The following is a 17,500-nucleotide window of genomic DNA, read 5'->3' as shown; positions in this document are numbered from 1 at the left end:
TACCTAAACACTGATATACGAACAAGCTCGTAAAATCACTTTATTATGCCACACTAAACTTTTTATGGATGTTTTATCATGTGACAAGAAGCTAACTTCGATATAAAGAATGCAGGAGAAGGAAAAAGTTTTATAGACTCGTTTAGATAATGCTAGCGAACAGGTCTTATTATTCATTCACGAAACGATTAGCGAAGACTAAAGGTTTATAATAGAAAAAAAATGGGGTTATAGTTGTCTTCGCTGTCTTTAGAATCTCAAAACGAATGTTGCTGGCTTGCTTCACCCGAGAGATGACTGATGGTTTTCCAGTTAAAAAATAATTTGGTCCTGGATTTGTCTGGAGGCTTTTCTAATAATTTGTCTTCATTCCCGTGTAGTTTGTAAGCTTGACTCGAATGGCGTAAGAAAGTTTATTCGTCAAAACCTGTAATGACGGTTGTCTGAAATGCCATTAGTCTGAATGTTCATGTCATAAAATTTGATAGGAAGGTTTGCAGTAAACTTGACCTTATGATTGGCATTGAATTTTCCCCAGATTTAATTTGAGGCATTTGGGTAATATCTGGCACGGGGTCCTGGAGTGGGGCAAGGGAGGTGTTAGTACTGAGAGAGAATTCATCAATTGTGCCTTGAAGTGAAAGTTAAGAGAGTTTGGGAAGCAAGAGATAAAGAGAATCAGGAACAGAAGTAAACTATATTGATAAAACGAGGTCCAGCTAATGGCTGAATAGACGCTACAAAGACACCTAAGTAATGCCTACAGCACACAGAACGTGGTACACTGATAACACTATCATCCCACTAAAATTAAACCAGCATGATCATGGTCTGGGTCAAGTAGGTCTGTTCACCTTTTAAGCCAAAAGTCTTGGTCTAGAAATATCTAGACCGTGAACATGACAGTTAAGGTATCAGCCGCTTGACGCAAAATAATCAGTCGGATTTACCCGAGTTTGTCATTAACTTGACTCGAGGATTGTATGGTTTATATGGGATCGAAGGAGCTTTACGTTGGGTATTTTCAGTAGGATGGAGGGGGTGGGGGGCCGGTTCAATAAGCTTAACAAGAGGCTTGGCGGTCAGCTTTGTCCGTAGATTTTCAGTAAGCTGGGCAAGAGTATTTTGAATAACCGTTTCGAAAGCAATCAATTAGTCATGCTCATGTTTGTTTCAACTAAACTTAAAAGCTCCCCAAATGCATGAGCTGGAAGTTATAGTTAAGTTTGAACCACAAATCAACGAACTTCAAGTTTTCCGTAAGTCGGATTATGAAGTTGATTACTTTGACTTTCTTACTTAATTTACTTTGATGGCTTCTTTTCCGGTCCAATACAGCAGGAGAACCCCACTCTCTGCAGGATCTCCACTGTCGTTTTACCTTGTTCGTTCAGAGCATTTAACATTTCATATCATATACTGTTAAATCGTCACTGTCAAAAGACTCATGAAATAAGAAAGTCTTCAGTTTCCTCTTGAAAGCCGAATGTTTCGTGGGAGCTTATATAGTCTCGTGGCCGCATGTTTAAAGGCTCTGGAGCCTAAAGTCTTTCATCATTAAATCATGGCAATTGGGTTATGTGATGGCAATTGTTCTATATGGCTATTGATGTCTGTCTGCTTGACTCTTCTTAAAGTTTATAATACGATGATTATAAGGCCATGGACAGATATTCATGTTGGTTACCATGTGGCATTATTTTCCTGTTTCTCCATCTTTCAGACCTGCATCTACATACGATAATAATCATGCCATGTAGCAGCAACTGCGATAGAATGCCTATTGTTAAATCTCTCTCTCTCTCTCTCTCTCTCTCTCTCTCTCTCTCTCTCTCTCGTGAACACGGATGTTAACTCAAACACTGCGTATACCGAGACGCACGTCAGCTGAGACAGTGATCTGTAGTGGTAGGTAAACTGGTTGGTTAATGGTCTTGGGTACATGTTATTTATGTATGTAGGATTAATATCTTGAATTCATCGTAACCACGCTATCGCATGTCTTTAGCCAATGAAAAGAAATAGATTATCTTGAAGCTTTTAGATTTAAAATATTTTCTGTTAGAGTATTTACGTCACGAAAGCTGACAATCGGTCAACGAAGATGGTTATTCATTTCAGTTTTCGATTGAAATACTTGTATATATTGTTCTGCTTGGTACATTAACTTTTTATTATTATTATTATTATTACTTGCTAAGCTACAACCCTAGTTGGAAAAGCAGGATGCTATAAGCCCAGGGGCCCCAACAGGGAAAATAGCTCAGTGAGGAAAAGGAAAAAAAGTAAAAATGAAATATTTTAAGAATAGCAACATTAAAATAATTATTTGCTATATAAACTATAAAAAATTATAACAAAACAAGAGAGAATTTAGATAGAATAGCGGTTTTTCATATGATAACATAAATAGAAGTACAATATTAAGAAAAGATAAACTTATCTCTATCTAAAAAGAAAGGATAATACTTTTTATATTAATGTTAAAAAGTTATCAGTTTCTGAGTGAAATCTATTATCGCTACATTTTGCATCCTACTTTTTTCATACCTGACTAGCTAATAAAATTATATTGAAATAAACTTTTACTTTAATATCTGATTGGAATCTCATGCATATTTCAGTCGTACATCTTCTCCTAAGAAAAAGAAAAATATAAAGGACAGACACAGCAAAAAAAAAAAAAAAAAAAAAAAAGAAAAAAAAAAAAGTTCAAGCATTTGTATCGTTCTTTGTGAATAGTTTCTCAGCGAGAACATAAAATAAAATATTCTATTCAACATTGCAATCATAGTTAATTGAGAAGATGCTATGAGTGTGTTTTATACTTTATACTTTTTAATATTATCTCAAACGAAATATGAAACGCTCTATTATTATTTTCAAGCTCCGTTTTATATCTGACTTACAAATTTATATGATTTATTTTACAAGGAACTTCTGCACACTGATGTTGGGAATTTGATTATGAATTGAGAGGAACTTTATTTTTGGGTATGAATAATGAAAGGGATTGGCTTTTGTATCATCTTCGATTTTACATATATAAAGCTGCGGGAAAGTCTAGTGGTTGCTTGAGTCAAGAAGGAAATTCTAATAATTTTAAGACCGGTGTGAAATAGAAAAATCATTTTAACGATAGATTTAGTGTTTAGTCTTCCACTGCATTACTTATTATTAACTTTTTTAATTTCTTTTTATCAACTAGCTATGAAATTTGTTAATAAATCCATAACAAAAGACCAAAAGAATTCCCAGACTTATTAACATTTTTAATTTCTTTTTATTAACTAGCAATGAATTTTGTTAAAAAAATCCAAAACAAAAAACCATTAGAATTTTCAGACTTATTAACATTTTTAATTTCTTTTGTAACTACTTTTGAAATTTGTTAATAAACCCATAACAAAAGAACGATAGAATTCCCAGACTTATTAAAATTTTCAATTTCTTTTATAACTACCTATGAAATTTGTTAATAAATCCATAAAAAAAGACCAAAAGAATTCCATACTTATTAAAATTTTTAATTTCTTTTATAACTACCAATGAAATTTGTTAATAAATCCATAAAAAAAGACCAAAAGAATTCCATACTTATTAAAATTTTTAATTTCTTTTATAACTACCAATGAAATTTGTTAATAAATCCATAACAAAAGACCAAAAGAATTCCGAAACTTATTAACATTTACAATTTCTTTTATAACTATCTATGAAATTTGTTAATAAATCCATAACAAAAGACCAATAGAATTCCGAAACTTATTAACATTTTCAATTTCTTTTATAACTACCTATGAAATTTGTTAATAAATCCATAACAAACGACCAAAAGAATTCCCCGAAAGGTGTACTTCATAAAAGAACCGAGAACGATCGATACATCTGGTCAATGCAATAAAATTTCAAAGACAAAGCGAGCCTCATTACATCCAGAAAAATCATAAACCACTCGATTAACATTTACGACCCTTGAAACGAAGACAGGGGTCCTCGGTGGAACGTCTTTATTATCAAGTGAGGTTTGATTGGTGGAATTTTTTTCTCTGGAGGAGGAGGAGGAGGAGGAGGAGGAGGAGGAGGAGAAGGAGAAGGAGAAGGAGGAGGAGGAGGAGGAGAGGAGGAGCAGAGGGGCAGGTTGTCGAAGTCTTAAAAGACAAGGGGTGCCGAGCCCTTGCGAAGACTCCCTCTTTGTCGACTCCATTAATAACTTCACCGCCAGCTACGCCTCTGGCCTCCTGTGGAGCACCTAATACATCCAATTAACATTTGCATCATGTAATATATTGCATGGATCTCTTGTCAGCAGTTCTTCTCTTTCTTCGGCCACGGAGGGTTTCTGTGTTTTAAGGTTTTGCGAGCACAGCGTGGGTTTCTCTCTCTCTCTGCTGAGAGAGAGAGAGAGAGAGAGAGAGAGAGAGAGAGACTTGTGGCTGAAGTATTCAAGATTTTTTTAAAGATACTTTTCTCTTCATTTATTGTTAGAATTTGCTTGACGACACATCCTTTAAAATCTAGACTGCTTGGTAAATTGAGAGAGAGAGAGAGAGAGAGAGAGAGAGAGAGAGAGAGAGACTTGTGGCTGAAGTATTCAAGATTTTTTTAAAGATACTTTTCTCTTCATTTATTGTTAGAATTTGCTTGACGACACATCCTTTAAAATCTAGACTGTGCTTGGTAAGAAATAAAATTTTTCTACATTATGAGAGAGAGAGAGAGAGAGAGAGAGAGAGAGAGAGACAGATAACCTTATGGCTGAAGTATTCAAGATGTCGTTTTCTAAGATACTTTTCTCTTCATTCATTGTTAGAATTTGCTTGACGACACATCCTTTAAAATCTAGAATGTGCTTGGTTAGAAATAAAAATGTTCTATATTATTCTTTTTAGATACGAGGCTATCAAAAGCCCTTTGCCTCTTATATCCATTAAATCCCAGTGTTTGCGTTGAAGACCTCCAATTGGTTTTATTAGACGGGTACTAGACGCTTGAAAGCAGCGAAACCTTGTTTGTCTGAGGATGTTTGAATTGGTCGCAAACAAGCAATTTAGAATACATTGTTGAATAAAAGGTTACAAAGACTCTCTCTCTCTCTCTCTCTCTCTCTGACAGTCAACATATTCTGATTCTTTATTCTCTCTCTCTCTCTCTCTCTCTGACAGTCAGCATGTTCTGATTCTCTCTCTCTCTCTCTCTCTCTCTCTCTGACAGTCAGCATGTTCTGATTCTCTCTCTCTCTCTCTCTCTCTCTCTCTCTGACAGTCAGCATGTTCTGATTCTCTCTCTCTATCTCTCTCTCTCTCTCTCTCTCTCTGACAGTCAGCATGTTCTCTCTCTCTCTCTCTCTCTCTCTCTCTCTCTCTCTCTCTCCCCGACAGTCAGCATGTTCTGATTCTTTATTGTCTCTTTTTAAATGCCAGGAGTATGCAAGATCATGCACGGTGGTATTTGTCTGCTTTTTTGTTGCGGGTGGGGGGCGTATGTTTGGGGGTCGGGGGGGAGGGGGGTGTTCGGAAGGGTCTCTGGTGAGACGTAGGTGTAAGGAGGGTCGGGGAAATACCTGTCAGACCGAGCTGAAACTAGAACAAGATTTAAGCTTTTCGAGGTACAGGTTCAATGTTAGATGATCATCACAGAGAAGATCATTGGAAGAAAGAGTATTTACTCCTGGATCTACTTTTATTCCAGGACTTTTGAGATCTTGTTAGCGAGCTTGTTAGCGCAGTTTCTAGGTGGGGTTTCGGCTGGAGATTAGATCAGTCATATGAACGTTTCAACTTGTGAGTTATAATCTTCGGGTGTTGAGGTCAGGATTAAATTTGAAATAAGGAAGAAGAGTCGGGAGGAGGGGCGTCTATGATTATATAGAGAAGCCTTGTTAAGAATCTCCGAACAGGATATCTTTTCATATATTTCATGGTGTTTGATATTATTATTATTATTATTATTATTATTATTATTATTATTATTATTATTATTAATACTAGCCAAGCTACAACCCTAGTTGGATAAGCAACATGCTATAAGCCCAAGGGCTCCAATAGGGAAAAATAGCCCAGTGAGGAAAGGAAATAAGGAAATGAATAAATGATGAGAACAAATTAACAATAAATCATTCTAAAAACAGTAACAACGTCAAAACAGATATGTCATATATAAACTATAGAAAGACTCATGTCAGCCTGGTCAAAAGGTCTCGAATTTCATTACGCCAACTTTTACAAGAAATGATAACTTGTTATATTGGTTGTGAATATTTTCATATTTTTTAATTACTGAAAGTAAATTTTTTAAATATTTTCATAAAATTGCTGTTCTGAATGGTTGCATTCAAAATATCTTAGAATCCTTTAATGATCTTCATAAGTGATGTAGGGGTATAATGGACTTTTTAAAGATTTTTGTATTAAAAGAATGTCAGTTTCGTTTATTTGATTATGGATGCGATTTTTCCAACGAATGATCTCTGGATATATCCTTGGCTCATGGAAATTTTAGTGATATATATATATATATATATATACGCACACACACACACACACATATATATATATGTATATATATATATATATATATGTATGTATGTATGTATGTATGTATGTATATGTATATATATGTGTATATGTATATGTATATGTATATATATATATATATATGTGTGTGTGTGTGTGTATGTATGTTGTTCTAGTTTTATTCGCACGGCCTAATTTTTTTTTTGTTGAAGTGATTCCCACTATAGAAATTGAAATGCCTATTTCACCTTAGTTTTCGTAGACGCTTCATATACGTGTATTCAACTATGCCTTGAATTATGTAATTAATTAAACTTTAGCCTCTGCGATCAAATATCACTTATGATGGTGAAATCATCTTTCATTTCCTTTCACATTGCAAAGTTTTCTTTGGATACAGAGAACAGTAGGAAATAGGGAAATAAATACTATAAACTTCGGAAATGGAATCAATCAGCTATACACTTTGAATAGAAACTGACCCGAGATTGCAGTCTCCTCTCTGATGAAATTTGTTTTGTTATATACTGCGTTAAGGGACAGGCAAGAATGTTGGCTCATTTTCTCATTCCTTTCTCCATTCATGTAAGAATTGATGATAGAACCCAATATGGAGGATCGTTACTTTTATGTATGGATAATGATATGGTAATGGCACATTGTCTTTTGGGAATGCTCTCTCTCTCTCTCTCTCTCTCTCTCTCTCTCTCTCTCTATGCCATACAACAGTCACTCGGATTTCTGAAGTTTATCTTCGGCCATATTTATTAGTATAAGAAATATTAGAAAAAATTTGACTTGAACTGTTCTCTCCCCCCCCCCCTCTCTCTCTCTCTCTCTCTCTCTCTCTCTCTCTCTCTCTATGCCATACAGCATTCACTCGGATCTCTGAAGTCTATCTTCAGCCATGTTTATTAGCATAAGAAATGGTAAAAAAATTTAACGAACTATTTGTGCTTTCTCTCCATTCAACTCTCTCTCTCTCTCTCTCTCTCTCTCTCTCTCTCTCGCTCTCTCTCTCTCTCATATATATATCCCCTTACCTTCGCTTCATCGTGCTATCGCGTGATGGATCCTTATCAGTGATTCATTGAAATCACCGCGTTGTCTGTTGTTAAGAAATTGCCCCTAATGAAAACTCTGACGCAACTTTATCCTTTACAGCCATCTAATCAATGACTTGGTAATCGGAAAATTAGTCTCTTAAACGTGTTATTATTCCAGTGATTGATAAGGGGAGAGTGTATGCTTAATGTCAATGCTAATATCCAGGTATTCCCATCGATATCAGGTCATCCTGGAATGTAAATGATGATCGAATCGCGTCGGTAGTTGGTGGTCGTGTCCAGCGGGACTTATGGAAGCCATTAAGACGAGATCACGCAAAAATAAAGACCACAATTTACCCTCATTAGTACCTATTTGTGAGGGGCATCAGCTCTAATGAGCACGAACCTAAGGATGGACAATTTCTTTGGAAGTAACACCCGGAGTTTTATTTACTTTTTGCCATTTTGATAGCGTGGCAAGGAGATGCTTTCGTTCAGATTTGGATATTAATTAGAGACGCAGCTTCTTTCTTTCTAGAAGACTCATAGATTCTCGTAAGGATTATCTTTTATTTGTAGATGAGTATTACTGCCTGGACTCTTGTGATATTTTCTTTTCAGGCGGAGCCATTCTTAGAGTCATGATTAAAAACTGCGCACAAAAGGCTTACCGTTGCATTCAATGAACCTTTTGTCGCCAAAACCGATACACAACATTGGAATGCCTCGTTTAATTTGCTTAAGTCAGCATCTTTCTTTTCGAAGGTGAGAGAGAGAGAGAGAGAGAGAGAGAGGAGAGAGAGAGAGAGAGAGAGAAGGCTTGATACTACTTTTTATAGTGTGCAGTTCTTAAAAAGATAGTGTGTATTCTCCAACTAATATAGAGTTGGCAGACATTGTAAACTTGAAGACTGACAGTCGAAGATGGATATTTGGAACTGATCAATTAAGATCGGACAACGAATAGCTCATATCAAACTTTATCAAAGTATATATGTTTTCAACATGTGATCCCTCTAGTCTAAAGCATTCACTTCACATAAAACAGTTTCGTTTGCTGGCCATCAATATTTCGCCGAAAAGTGTCAACCATTTCTGTGAATTTCATTAGTCAAGAATTATTCATAACTTGAGGTAGTATTTAATCAGTAAATAAATAAAAAAAAAAATTCTGAACACGGATTATGATATCATAAACTTGGTCAAATTCAATCATGTATAGTTAATTAGGCTTTTATATTGGTGTACTATAATGCTGATTTTAAATAGAGGCCAATATCCAACATTTCAGTGATTTGCAAAGTTTCGAAAAAGTCGATATCTAAAATCAAGTCTCTTCTAGACAGCCTGAATTATGACTGAAACATCTTAAGCTGTTGCTTTTCTTCCTTATCTCTTATCTGACTTCTGCCATTATCCAAATCCTATAAATTTGAACCACCATTGAGACGAAACAAATCGTTGACACTAACTGCAACTTATCTATTTAAATTCTTCCATAAGTTTTTTTGTATGGTAAAGTTTTCCGTACAACTTGTTTATTAGTAAACACTAAATCCAGACATCCTCTTCTCTGGCGATACCTTATGCCCTTTCCTTGTCTCTCTCTCTCTCTCTCTCTCTCTATATATATATATATATATATATATTTATATATATATATAATATATATATATATATATATATATAAATACATACATATATATATTTATGTCGTATATGTGTGTTTGTTTGTGCGCACGCCCAAGTATGCCCAGTATGTTTGTGTGCATTATGATTCTGAACATTCATAGTAAAATCACCGAGCCTGCCAAAACCATATCGGCAAATGTTATGCATTCCACATTGACATAAGGGCAAACCTCGACAAGAATGCCATACGAGCATCATGATGGATTATCTCGGCAAAACGAAAAACTTAGAAAGGATCTTATTTATGTAAAGTAAGTTCCTTTTTACCTTGGCGTCAATGACCAAAGATGTCAGGATGCCAGAAAACTTTCAATCAATCAATCAATCCTTTTTACCTGTCTGTCTGTGTATTGTACAGAGCAAATTTCAAGAACTATATTTGAATAAGAATAGCTCCAAAGGAATCTCTCTCTCTCTCTCTCTCTCTCTCTCTCTCTCTCTCTCTCTCTCTCTCTCTCTCTCTCTCTCTCTCTCTCTCTCGTTAGTCACGATGCTTGAGCAATTTCGAGATCTTCATTATCTTCAAACAAAGAATCTATTACTTTACAAATATGTTACAATTGCCTTTAGGGCACCGCTTTTTTAGCGGCTTATAATGTTGCAAGACGTCATGAAAGAGATTGGCAGTTGCTCTTGTGGGAAGCGATGGTAAGGGAGAAAAAGAAATGTGAGAAATTGGTTTATTCTGTGGAAATTCTTATAGGTTTCTATGTCAATGTCAACATATACTCAGTATGGAGTTAGTGCTGTCAGTACACCTCGCGTGGTTCACTGTAGGCTCTACAGTTTTTAAATGGTCGTAATGATGTCCCTGCGGCCCTAGATGCACCCACTTTTTATACTATGTCTTAACTTCCTTCCTGGCATCTTGCTGTCCAACTTCTTTAAACTTCAAGTACAAGTGCAAGTGCAAGGATCCTACCAGTTGCAGCTTGGTGCTGAATAGTCTCCCTGGACTCTTCACTGGGTTATGAGTCCTACTTCCCATAAATCCAAATCCAATATTTAGTGTACTATCTACGTATGATATCTGGATATCTGTATGCCATGTTCAACTTCATTCGATATTCAAAATAAATTTACTTGTTTGTATTAGTAATATCACTTAACATCAAAAAAAGATACGAAGGAAATATAAGTGAAAGAGTGAAGCTTAGTCCTAGATGTCAGGATAGATGTGGTCCTTTGGAAGAGGAAAATTCTTTGGAATATCGGAAATTGGGATTTATTGGATAGGTTTCGAGATGAACGATGAATAGAAGAAATTATTTGATGATTGCCAAAGTGTAAGAAAAATATGTACAATATTTCATATTTTCTTATATATGCATTAAATGGTGTTATTCTGGAAAAATACAAAATCCAATGCCATTGATCCATTCATTTTAACCTAAAAGTTTTTCCATTGAATAAGTCCCATTATGCTTAGAAAATAAAAGCTCTATGCATTGCCCTTCATATCAAAGCCTCAAGCATGAACGCACATTTCACGTAGCTGATTGGGTGATACAAGAATTGCTATTTCCTTTTCAATTTTATAGGAATATTTCAGCTAGCTTTTTGATCTCACGGATATTTAGAATGACTACTTTAAGAATAAATCATTCCTTTTTTCTGTAAAGTAGTCGAATAAATTAATGTATGTTTTATGAATGCTCGTTCTATGCCATCCTCAGGTTTTAGTGTCAAAACAGGAATTCTCATGGAACCCCTGGCGATATTTCAAGGAACCCTACACTGTTAGAAAAAACCGTAATTTTAATAGGAAAATCTCCGTTAGAATATACTGTTCTCAACCGTATTTCAGTAAATTACAGGCAACCGTAATTTTACCTTACTTTGTTATTATCTTTTACGAGTTGGTGACCGTAATATCACTCTTTGGCGTCAATATATTCGTTTTTAAAACTGTAAAATTCCTGGAATAAAGGTTTCCAGACATTTACTGTTAATTTCAATGCAAATTTTTAACATTGTAAGGTTCCAAGGATCCCTGGTTGGGCATGGCGGCCATATTTACACTGTTAACAATTTGTCCTCAAAAAAAAAAAAGAAAAAAAAAAAAGAAAAAAAAAAAAAAAAATCCTGGTATAAATGTTGCCAAACATTTACAGTTTAAAAAACGGATGTATTGACGTAAAGGAATGATGTTGCGGTCATTAACCAATAAAAGATAATGACAAATTATGGTAAAATTACGGTCTTCTGTATTTTACTGTGAAATGCGGCTGAGAACAGTATATTTTTATACGGAGAATTTCTGATTAAAATTACGGTTTTTTTTAAGTGTAGTTAAAACGGTCTGCTTTTTTAACTAAAAGTCGAGGTAACAAATTATTTAAATCTTTAGATGGAAAAAATCTGGTCAGCCAGACTACACGCTGTCTTATTCATAAAGTAAATTTGTCGAAGTATTACCATGTATTTGAAATTCTGCATTTGCTCCGTCAGTTGCTTATCAAATTTTTCCTTTTAATTTCAGATTTACAGTCTGTTTACAGTGATAGTAAACAAAAGACAATAATACCCAGCGAATGGCTGCGAGACCATCCTTCAAGCAAGGTAAGATAAAATATTAACATATCTCAGTGTCACATTTTTAAATTGCATATCTTGATATTTTTTCCGATTTTTGTCATTAGGTTTCATTGCTGTCCTTCAAGACTATCCATTTTTAATTTGGTGAAAGTACACTTCTACACTGTTAAAAATTGTATAAAAAAAAACCGTAAATATCTGGCAACATTTATTCAAGGTTTTATACCGTTTTAAAACGGATATATCGGCGTAAAGGAGTGATATTACGGTACCAACCCGTAAAAGATATCAACAAAGTAGGGTACAAATTACGGTCTCCTGTATTTTACTGAAATATGGCAGAAAATAGTATATTTTAACGGAAAATTTCCTATCAAAATTATGGGTTTTTTTAACAGTGTAAGCAATCAGTTTTTCCATTCCCTATCTTTTTACATTTTAATGTCCAGTTTTTAACAGTGTAAGCAATCAGTTTTTCCATTCGCTATCTTTTTACATTTTAATGTCCAGTTTTCAACAGTGTAAGCAATCAGTTTTTCCATTCGCTATCTTTTTACATTTTAATGTCCAGTTTTTAACAGTGTAAGCAATCAGTTTTTCCATTCCCTATCTTTTTACATTTTAATGTCCAGTTTTTAACAGTGTAAGCAATCAGTTTTTCCATTCCCTATCTTTTTACATTTTAATGTCCAGTTTTTAACAGTGTAAGCAATCAGTTTTTCCATTCCCTATCTTTTTACATTTTAATGTCCAGTTTTTAACAGTGTAAGCAATCAGTTTTTCCATTCGCTATCTTTTTACATTTTAATGTCCAGTTTTTAACAGTGTAAGCAATCAGTTTTTCCATTCGCTATCTTTTTACATTTTAATGTCCAGTTTTCAACAGTGTAAGCAATCAGTTTTTCCATTCGCTATCTTTTTACATTTTAATGTCCAGTTTTCAACAGTGTAAGCAATCAGTTTTTCCATTCCCTATCTTTTTACATTTTAATGTCCAGTTTTTAACAGTGTAAGCAATCAGTTTTTCCATTCCCTATCTTTTTACATTTTAAGGTCCAGTTTTTAACAGTGTAAGCAATCAGTTTTTCCATTCCCTATCTTTTTACATTTTAAGGTCCAGTTTTTAACAGTGTAAGCAATCAGTTTTTCCATTCCCTATCTTTTTACATTTTAAGGTCCAGTTTTTAACAGTGTAAGCAATCAGTTTTTCCATTCCCTATCTTTTTACATTTTAAGGTCCAGTTTTTAACAGTGTAAGCAATCAATTTTTCCATTCCCTATCTTTTTACATTTTAAGGTCCAGTTTTTAACAGTGTAAGCAATCAGTTTTTCCATTCGCTATCTTTTTACATTTTAATGTCCAGTTTTTAACAGTGTAAGCAATCAGTTTTTCCATTCCCTATCTTTTTACATTTTAATGTCCAGTTTTTAACAGTGTAAGCAATCAGTTTTTCCATTCGCTATCTTTTTACATTTTAATGTCCAGTTTTCAACAGTGTAAGCAATCAGTTTTTCCATTCGCTATCTTTTTACATTTTAATGTCCAGTTTTTAACAGTGTAAGCAATCAGTTTTTCCATTCGCTATCTTTTTACATTTTAATGTCCAGTTTTTAACAGTGTAAGCAATCAGTTTTTCCATTCGCTATCTTTTTACATTTTAATGTCCAGTTTTCAACAGTGTAAGCAATCAGTTTTTCCATTCGCTATCTTTTTACATTTTAATGTCCAGTTTTTAACAGTGTAAGCAATCAGTTTTTCCATTCGCTATCTTTTTACATTTTAATGTCCAGTTTTCAACAGTGTAAGCAATCAGTTTTTCCATTCCCTATCTTTTTACATTTTAATGTCCAGTTTTTAACAGTGTAAGCAATCAGTTTTTCCATTCCCTATCTTTTTACATTTTAATGTCCAGTTTTTAACAGTGTAAGCAATCAGTTTTTCCATTCCCTATCTTTTTACATTTTAAGGTCCAGTTTTTAACAGTGTAAGCAATCAGTTTTTCCATTCCCTATCTTTTTACATTTTAAGGTCCAGTTTTTAACAGTGTAAGCAATCAGTTTTTCCATTCCCTATCTTTTTACATTTTAAGGTCCAGTTTTTAACAGTGTAAGCAATCAGTTTTTCCATTCCCTATCTTTTTACATTTTAAGGTCCAGTTTTTAACAGTGTAAGCAATCAGTTTTTCCATTCGCTATCTTTTTACATTTTAATGTCCAGTTTTTAACAGTGTAAGCAATCAGTTTTTCCATTCGCTATCTTTTTACATTTTAATGTCCAGTTTTTAACAGTGTAAGCAATCAGTTTTTTCATTCCCTATCTTTTTACATTTTAATGTCCAGTTTTTAACAGTTTAAGCAATCAGTTTTTTCATTCCCTATCTTTTTACATTTTAATGTCCAGTTTTTAACAGTGTAAGCAATCAGTTTTTCTATTCCCTATCTTTTTACATTTTAATGTCCATTTTTCAACAGTTTAAGCAATCAGTTTTTTCATTCCCTATCTTTTTACATTTTAATGTCCAGTTTTTAACAGTGTAAGCAATCAGTTTTTCCATTCCCTATCTTTTTACATTTTAATGTCCAGTTTTTAAGAGTGTAAGCAATCAGTTTTTCCATTCCCTATCTTTTTACATTTTAATGTCCAGTTTTTAACAGTGTAAGCAATCAGTTTTTCCATTCGCTATCTTTTTACATTTTAATGTCCAGTTTTTAACAGTGTAAGCAATCAGTTTTTCTATTCCCTATCTTTTTACATTTTAATGTCCAGTTTTTAACAGTGTAAGCAATCAGTTTTTCTATTCCCTATCTTTTTACATTTTAATGTCCAGTTTTTAACAGTGTAAGCAATCAGTTTTTCCATTCCCTATCTTTTTACATTTTAATGTCCAGTTTTTAACAGTGTAAGCAATCAGTTTTTCTATTCCCTATCTTTTTACATTTTAATGTCCATTTTTCAACAGTTTAAGCAATCAGTTTTTTCATTCCCTATCTTTTTACATTTTAATGTCCAGTTTTTAACAGTGTAAGCAATCAGTTTTTCCATTCCCTATCTTTTTACATTTTAATGTCCAGTTTTTAAGAGTGTAAGCAATCAGTTTTTTCATTCCCTATCTTTTTACATTTTAATGTCCAGTTTTTAACAGTGTAAGCAATCAGTTTTTCTATTCCCTATCTTTTTACATTTTAATGTCCATTTTTCAACAGTTTAAGCAATCAGTTTTTTCATTCCCTATCTTTTTACATTTTAATGTCCAGTTTTTAACAGTGTAAGCAATCAGTTTTTCCATTCCCTATCTTTTTACATTTTAATGTCCAGTTTTTAAGAGTGTAAGCAATCAGTTTTTTCATTCCCTATCTTTTTACATTTTAATGTCCAGTTTTTAACAGTGTAAGCACAGTTTTTCCATTCCCTATCTTTTTACATTTTAATGTCCAGTTTTTAACAGTGTAAGCAATCAGTTTTTCCATTCGCTATCTTTTTACATTTTAATGTCCAGTTTTTAACAGTGTAAGCAATCAGTTTTTCCATTCCCTATCTTTTTACATTTTAATGTCCAGTTTTTAACAGTGTAAGCAATCAGTTTTTTCATTCCCTATCTTTTTACATTTTAATGTCCAGTTTTTAACAGTTTAAGCAATCAGTTTTTTCATTCCCTATCTTTTTACATTTTAATGTCCAGTTTTTAACAGTGTAAGCAATCAGTTTTTCTATTCCCTATCTTTTTACATTTTAATGTCCAGTTTTTAAGAGTGTAAGCAATCAGTTTTTCCATTCCCTATCTTTTTACATTTTAATGTCCAGTTTTTAAGAGTGTAAGCAATCATTTTTTCCATTCCCTATCATTTCACATTTTAATGTCCAGTTTTTAACAGTGTAAGCAGTCAGTTATTCCATTCCCTATCTTTTTACATTTTAATATCTAGTTTTTGACAGTGTAAGCAATCAGTTTTTCCATTCCCTATCTTTTTACAATTTAATTTCCAGTTTTATCCTACAACTAATATTAACTAAACGTCTTAAACCCATTCCGAATCACAGTCCATTCTATAGAAAAGTGATCTTTTACGACCAGCCGATCAGTTTACAACCTCATTATCATCTTATATCGGCGCCGTATCTTAACAGCGAACGACTGTAAATGATTGTAACGGCCCGGAATCTTATTATCACACTTCCACCTGTTGCTTGGCCAGGTGACCAAGGGTTAAAAGGGCTCGTTTAGCCTCTGATAACGTTGGTTTACGTCCCGTAATATTTTACATTTCATCTCAATTACGATCAGTTAGTCATTAAGATTACGATGCTCGTTCGATCTATCTTTTCTTCGGGATGGATTTTTTTTTTTCTGTCGATTGGGAAATCTTGCTGAAGGTCAGGTTCGTTGGCTTCACATTTATTATTGTTATAATAATAATAATAATAATAATAATAATGATAATAATAATAATAATAATAATAATAATAATGATTATTGTTTGTTGTTGTTATTATTATTATTATTATTATTATTATTATTATTATTATTATTATTATTATTATTATTATTATTATTATTATTTTTATTATTTGTTGTTGTTGTTACCTCCGCCAATGAAGTTGGCAGGAGGTTATGTTTCCGCCGCTATTCGTATGTTTGTCCGGTTATCCGTTTTTATTTGTTTGTTTGTGAACAACAACCTGGCCGCAATTTTATTCGCCGAGTAGTGAAACTTTCAGCGATTAATTGTTATGTTAAGACGTGAAAGTTATTTAATTTTGACAGTCTCAGGTCAAAGGTCAAGGTCAAGGTCGAGCAAAAGGTCGACCGAATTAACCCTAACCTTCACCGTAAGTTCGCACATGGTTGTCACACATAGTTCAAATACGCCTAAGGTCTAAATTGATTGTGGGAAAGGCAAGCTGGTTTCGAGAAATAAGCTGCCGTCGCGGAGATCTGCACTCTGAGTGATTTTCTAGTTTATTATTATTATTATTATTATTATTATTATTATTATTATTATTATTATTGAACATAAATTCCTATAGAAAAGGCAAAACTTTCATAAACAATTAGCGAGCTTCCGAAACAACAAAACGACTAGAATTCAAATATCGTTGAAATTGATGTAATTTACCAGAGAACCTTTGAAATACACAAGAATAAATTGAATAACAATTAAGATCACCAAATATACAAAAATATAACTTACCACAAATTATAAACTGAATAACTAATTAAAATTACCATACATACAACTATATAACTTACCACAAATTATCTATTTGAGAATAAACTGTAATTTCAGTTCAACAAAACACCTGCTTTTTAGTCACCATTTGATAATTTGTATATTATGACCACATTTGATGATGGTCTAATCATGGTATGGGAATGTATGACTTGTGTCAGTCTAATCCTATGTCACTTTTTCTCTTGTGTATCTACAAATAGTGAAGAGCTTTTGGTACTGTATGTATGGATGTTTATGGTATGTAGTTGAGCAAATTGGCTGTCATAAATGAGTTTATTGTTATTATTTTTAATCAGGTAAAACCGTCAAACCCTTATTTTGGATAAGCAGACTGATATTCGTAATACATAAGACAGGAATTGTTTTGTTTTTGTGCTTATGAGTAAAATTAAGGCAATCATTATAAATAAAATTTATTACTTATCGGTGTCAAACTACTTACAAATAGTCACGATTTAACTCCTTTCCTCCCTT

General features: G+C 33.4%; 1 long non-coding RNA gene across 1 annotated transcript in view; it reads left to right on the top strand.

The window, feature by feature from the left end:
* The window catches only part of LOC137658440 (uncharacterized), a 359,159-nt gene that overhangs the window by 88,626 nt on the left and 253,033 nt on the right, over positions 1–17,500 (top strand). Inside the window, exon 2 of the long non-coding RNA XR_011047331.1 lies at positions 11,739–11,818. This is a non-coding gene — a long non-coding RNA (uncharacterized lncRNA). The remainder of the gene's footprint in view (positions 1–11,738; positions 11,819–17,500) is intronic.

Source organism: Palaemon carinicauda, chromosome 19, assembly GCF_036898095.1.
Source record: "Palaemon carinicauda isolate YSFRI2023 chromosome 19, ASM3689809v2, whole genome shotgun sequence".
In the NCBI taxonomy this organism is placed as follows: Eukaryota; Metazoa; Arthropoda; class Malacostraca; order Decapoda; family Palaemonidae; genus Palaemon; species Palaemon carinicauda.
Note: the sequence above shows the minus strand (reverse complement) of the source record. Positions and strands in the feature narration are given on the sequence as shown.